The 5,237-nt window shown below is 56.9% G+C and overlaps 1 pseudogene; it reads left to right on the top strand.

The window, feature by feature from the left end:
- The first annotated feature begins 3,966 nt into the window (after positions 1 to 3,966).
- LOC138843933 (large ribosomal subunit protein uL15-like) lies at positions 3,967 to 4,376 on the top strand (annotated as a pseudogene).
- The last annotated feature ends 861 nt before the right edge of the window (positions 4,377 to 5,237 follow it).

Genomic DNA, 5,237 nt, shown 5'->3' with positions numbered 1-5,237 from the left:
CGACACTGAGCTTGCTTCCAGTGTGGGCATCAGACACTCAGAACAGGGATGCGAATAAGAATAAGAAGTGGACCGAGATAAGTACCTAAAGGGAGGGGGGCATGGGTGCAATCAGAGCATATGGAGGAGCTGGGGGGGGGGGGCGGTGGTGAGCAGCAGAGTCCAGACATATGTCCCCAAGGAAAGGACAATTGCGATCCGAGAGGTGAGTAGAGAATTAAATCGGGAAATGGGAGTGAGTCAGTTGGGCCCTTAGCACAGTGCCTGGGACCTGATAAATACTAAGTGGGACAGACTGTTGACGAGCGCTTACCGGAAATAAAATCATCAGAGTGACTGACGGTCCCCTCCACCAAGGGACCTGGGGACCCTGGGCAGGCATGTCACGAGAGAGGCTCTGACCTTGTGTCCCCAACTCGGAGGAGAGCCAGAGGCCAACAGTTGTTAAAAATAAAAGCTCATAAAAATATCTCGGGCCCCCGGCACGGCCAGCACAAGCCACAGAGCTCCCCAGAGCCTGCCTCTCCCCGGGGCTCTGGGCAGCTTGGCTGCAGCCCAACACAGGTCCACTTCTTGGCTTGTCTGAGCTCTGTGGGCCTCCCCTGGCCTGGCCCGGGGCTGGCACGAGCTCCGGGGTGGTCCCCTGGGGCTGCAGGCCCTTAGCGGCAGCACCCTGAGCCTCACCCATGGGACCCCGAGTACAAAGGGGAAACACGGAGAAGGCCTGAGAAAGATAGCAGCCATCAGACTGTGAGATCCCTTGTGCTGCACATTCCCGGGAGCCCCTTTCTCACTTGCTGGTGCCTCTGCCAGCGGGGATGCTGTGCACCCCTACTGGGTCCCACCCTGGGGACCCCGACATCTGACACGTCCCAGATGAGGACCAGGTCAAAGGGAAGAGGCAAACCGCTGACATGTTGGACACGTCTTTTTTTTTTTTTTTTGACAGGCAGAGTGGACAGTGAGAGAGAGAAAGACAGAAAGGTCTTCCTTTTGCCGTTGGTTCACCCTCCAATGGCCGCCACGGCCAGTGCGCTGCGGCCGGCGCACCGCGCCTATCCGAAGCCAGGAGCCAGGTGCTTCTCCTGGTCTCCCATCCTCCACTGCACTCCCTGGCCACAGCAGAGAGCTGGCCTGGAAGAGGGGCAACCGGGACAGAATCCAGCACCCCAACCGGGATTAGAACCCGGTGTGCCGGCGCCGCAAGGCGGAGGATTAGCCTAGAGAGCCGCAGTGCCGGCCGGACACGTCTTGGTGCCCAGCCAGCATCCTCCCTTGTCTGTCTCCACTTCCGGCTGTGCCCTCTTCCCTCATTCCCGCCCCCACGCCCAATCCCGGCTGCTGTCTTAGATGGAGCCCGCACCACGATTCGGCCACAAATGTGAACCTGCGAAGACAAGAGAGCTAACACATCATGTTCAAACCCTGCCCACGGGCAGGCGGGAGCCAGCGTGGGATTCCTTCCTTCTTCCATCCTCCTGTTGCATGATGCCAGGCTGTTCTGATGGCTCTGTGGGGGAATCCTGGCTGCCCGGAGCCCCTGGGCCACAGCAATGATCAGCCCAGGGATGCACCTGCTCTGCCTCCCTCCCTCCCCGTCCCTACTGCATGGGGTCGATCCCCAAAGTGAGCTGCCTGCACGCAAGCCCTTCTTCAGCCCTGCACCCAGGCCAGGCTCCTGCGGGCTCCCCAGTCACTCTCAGGAGAGAGGGGGCTTCTGGTCGTGCACAGAGTAGCTGTGGGCTCAGGAAGTCCGAGAGCTGCTGCTCACTCCTCTCTCGGCTGGAGCCCACCCTCCCCCAGCTGGGGCAGGAGGAGTTTCTCCGGGCGTCTTGCATGCAGGGCTCGGAGCCTGGGTCCTTCCGACCGTGTTAACAACAGAACTCTGTGCCAACACAACCATACACATAGAGCAGACCTTTGTTCCTTGGGGCTGTCTCCTTCTTCCTGGAAAACTTGGGTTGACCTCTTGGAAAATATCTTGGGCTTGTTTGCAATGTCTTGATGGGAAGGGATTTTTGGAGACTGCTGCTCGCGTTGGGAGCTCAGGGGCTGTGCCTTCCCTTCTTGTCCCGGAAGCAGGCTCAGTCCACCAAATCCTTCTTCTTGGTCTCCACCTTGAACAAGGAACCCAAGGCCATGGGCTAGCTAGAAGGCCACGTCCACGATGCTGCCACGCTCACCAGGCCTGGGAGAACTGACTCCAGTTCAGTCTAGGAGGATTCTCTCCGGGTCACAGCCCCTGCCCCAAGCCCCCTCCTCCAGCATCTCACTGAACCCCTGGGCGTCCAAAGCTCTTTCTTACAGCCTTTCTAGGAAGGTCTGTTCTCTTCGATGAGGAGAAGCTGTTTCTGAGGCTTGGGGCCACCGATAGCACTCAGTGACACTTCTGGAATCCTGACCTGCGAAGTGGACGAAGTGGCCATGGGTGAGGGCAGGCAGGGGTCCCCCGTGTCACCGGCCCGCCGCCAGGGGCTGCCTCGTCTTCTCCAAGGCAACCTCATCCCATCTTCTTTGCAGAAATGTGGACATCAAGGTGAGAAAAGTTCACCCATCTGGCAAGACCCCCTGCAGGGCTTAATGGCAGTCTACACGGCCTCCACGGTCTACACTGTCAACACTCGAGTCTCCTGCTTTCTAGGCAATGGCCTTTCCATCAACCCTTGGCGGCTGGCTCAGTAGGACTTGGAACACTCCAAGCACCAGAATGAAAGTGAGCGGCCAGGGAGAGGGATGGACATGGGCTGGTCTCTCCTACCCTCTTCCCAGGTCACAATAAACAGCCACAGCTGGGCAGTCTCAGAGGCCGCGCATAGCTTCAGGCTCCTGGCCGCTGTCCCTGCCACTGATGAAGGCGGTCTGTGCGGGACATCGGCGCATGGCCCCCTCGGGTCAGAATGACAGGTGCCTGCTGCACAGCTCTCTGCCAGCACTCCCACGGGAAAGGGTCCCCTGATCAAGTCCTTCGCTTTCTAGATCACGAGACGCACCTTTCATGTTCTTACACACACTGAGTAAGGGAGAGGCTGGGAAAGAAACGGATGGAAAGTGTGTCCTCTGCAGGGTTTGCCTCTTACTTACTGTGTGACCTTATGCTAGTTACTTGACCCCTCTGGGCCTCCACTTTCCCATCCATAAACTAGGCAGGAAATTGAAGAACCAACGATGTGAGTTCAGATTCAGCAAGGAACAGACACCAGGTGAGCTTAGACATGCAAGACATTGACTGGGGAAAGCACCCGGGAGGGAACTGGAGGAGGTGGGAAGGGTTATGAATTGATTCAGACCTAATTCATGTGAAAAAGAAAGGGAAAGAAGAAACAGTGAGGGAGGAAAGGCCTTGATTGCGGTGTGGTTCCAGGAAGCTCTTAGCAAAGCTGAGAGGAGTTTGTGGACCAGAGCCAACCGGCTGAGGAGTCCTGTATGTCCCAGGAAAGGGCCTGCCTCAGTTTCCCTGATGCGCTAGCTGTGAACAGTCCTCGGTGGGGGCGGATTCAGGGCGCAGCACCAGGAGGTCTGAGAGGCACAATCTCGGGTTCTGCCGCAGTGCGTGCCTCTTGCTATCTTTGGAGCTTCTGTGCTGTGGGTCAGGCGCTCCTGCAGCCCGCTTGGCCATCTACCCCTGGGCAGACCTGTGGGCGTGAGGCCCAGGAGCACCCGGGCCCCATGCCAGGACAAACACCCCCTCTTCTGTGCCCTGAGCGAAGCGTGCAGAGTTACACCCGCACTTCTACACGACCCCTACAGGAGCCCTGTCCTCCCCAGCAGCCCTCGCCCTCGCCCACGTAGCTGCCACCTGTCCCTGTTGTTCTCTCCCTGGTCTTCCCACACACTGTCCCCACGATCACCTTTTCAGAATAAATTACCCGCACACCAGTCTTTGTCTAACCTATTTTGCAGGGCAACCCAAGGACAACTTTTTTTTTTTAAATATCTAGCAATTGTTCTTTCATCTGGGCAGCTTCCATGCCATCCAGACTGAGAAAGACCAAGAAACTCCACAGCCACTGCCACGGCCACGGCCACGGCCACGGCGACAAGCACCGGGAGGACCCCGGAGGACCCAGGAGGCTGGGATGAAGCTGGTGGCATGTATCGCCCCGGGGTCAGCTTTGACAAACATCACCCAGGTTACTCCGGGAAAGTTGGCACAAAGCATTACCACTTAGGGAGGGCCCAGAGCTCCCGCCTAATTGTGAACCTTAGTTTGGGGGCATTGGTCAGTGAGCAGACACAGCTAAGTGCTGCCAAGAACAAGACCGGAGGTGGGGTGAGCTTTTCCCAAAGCAGACTGTCATGTGAGGGCCAGATTCCTCAGCAGAAGAGCTGAGGAGGAGATTAAGGGCATGGCGGGGACCTGTGTCCTGGCCACTTGAAGCCACACGGCTCACCCAATGCTAGCAAATGCTTACAACATAAAATTAAATTAAGAAAAAAAAACCTAACAATTGCTTTGCATGTGTAGCAGTTCATAAAGGCACGTACTTCTGTGGGTTCATTTAAACATCACAGCAACTGGGGATGCTGCACAAGCCTGACACCAGCCCCATTTAGAGAAGAGAAAATTGAGCTCAGAGAGGTCAGCTGGCTGGCTCAATGTCACACAGCCTTTTAAAGTAGCAAGAACCGGGGCTTCTGGCCACGGCTGTCAGGGCCTGGGAGTCTCCACCCAGCCTCAAGGAGGGTGAACATTTTGAGTTCACCTAAGCTGGGTTGTGAAGGCCATTTATGAATTAGCCAGATGATGGATGGGTGGGAGGGAGGGGGTGGGGCTGGCGATAGAGGGAGGAGCAGAAGCTGCAAGGGGAAACCACAGAACAGAGTTTCTTCAGGAAATGGGCAGGCGGAGTCTGGCGGGAACAGAGGGCCGGGGGCATGTAGGGACACTGGTAAGAAAATAAGAGGCCAGCATGGTGGCAGGCACAGCAGGGCAAGCTGCCACTTGCAACACCAGCATCCTGTATGAGCGCCAGTTCAAGTCCCGGCTGCTCCACTTCTGATCCAGCTCCCTGGTAAGGACCTGGAAAGGCAGTGGAAGATGGACAAGTGCTAGTGTCCCTGCCTCCCATGTGGACGATCTGGATGGAATTCCAGGCTCCTGGCTTCGGCCTGACCCAGCCCTGGACACTGTGGCTATTTGGGGAGTGAACCAGTGAATGGAAGATCTCTCTCTCTCTCTCTCTCTCTCTCTCTCTCTCTCCTGTCACTCTACTTATCAAATGAATAAAATAAATCTT

Source organism: Oryctolagus cuniculus, chromosome 10 (assembly GCF_964237555.1).
Source record: "Oryctolagus cuniculus chromosome 10, mOryCun1.1, whole genome shotgun sequence".
Lineage (NCBI taxonomy): Eukaryota > Metazoa > Chordata > Mammalia > Lagomorpha > Leporidae > Oryctolagus > Oryctolagus cuniculus.
This window is presented reverse-complemented; position numbering and strand designations above follow the sequence as displayed.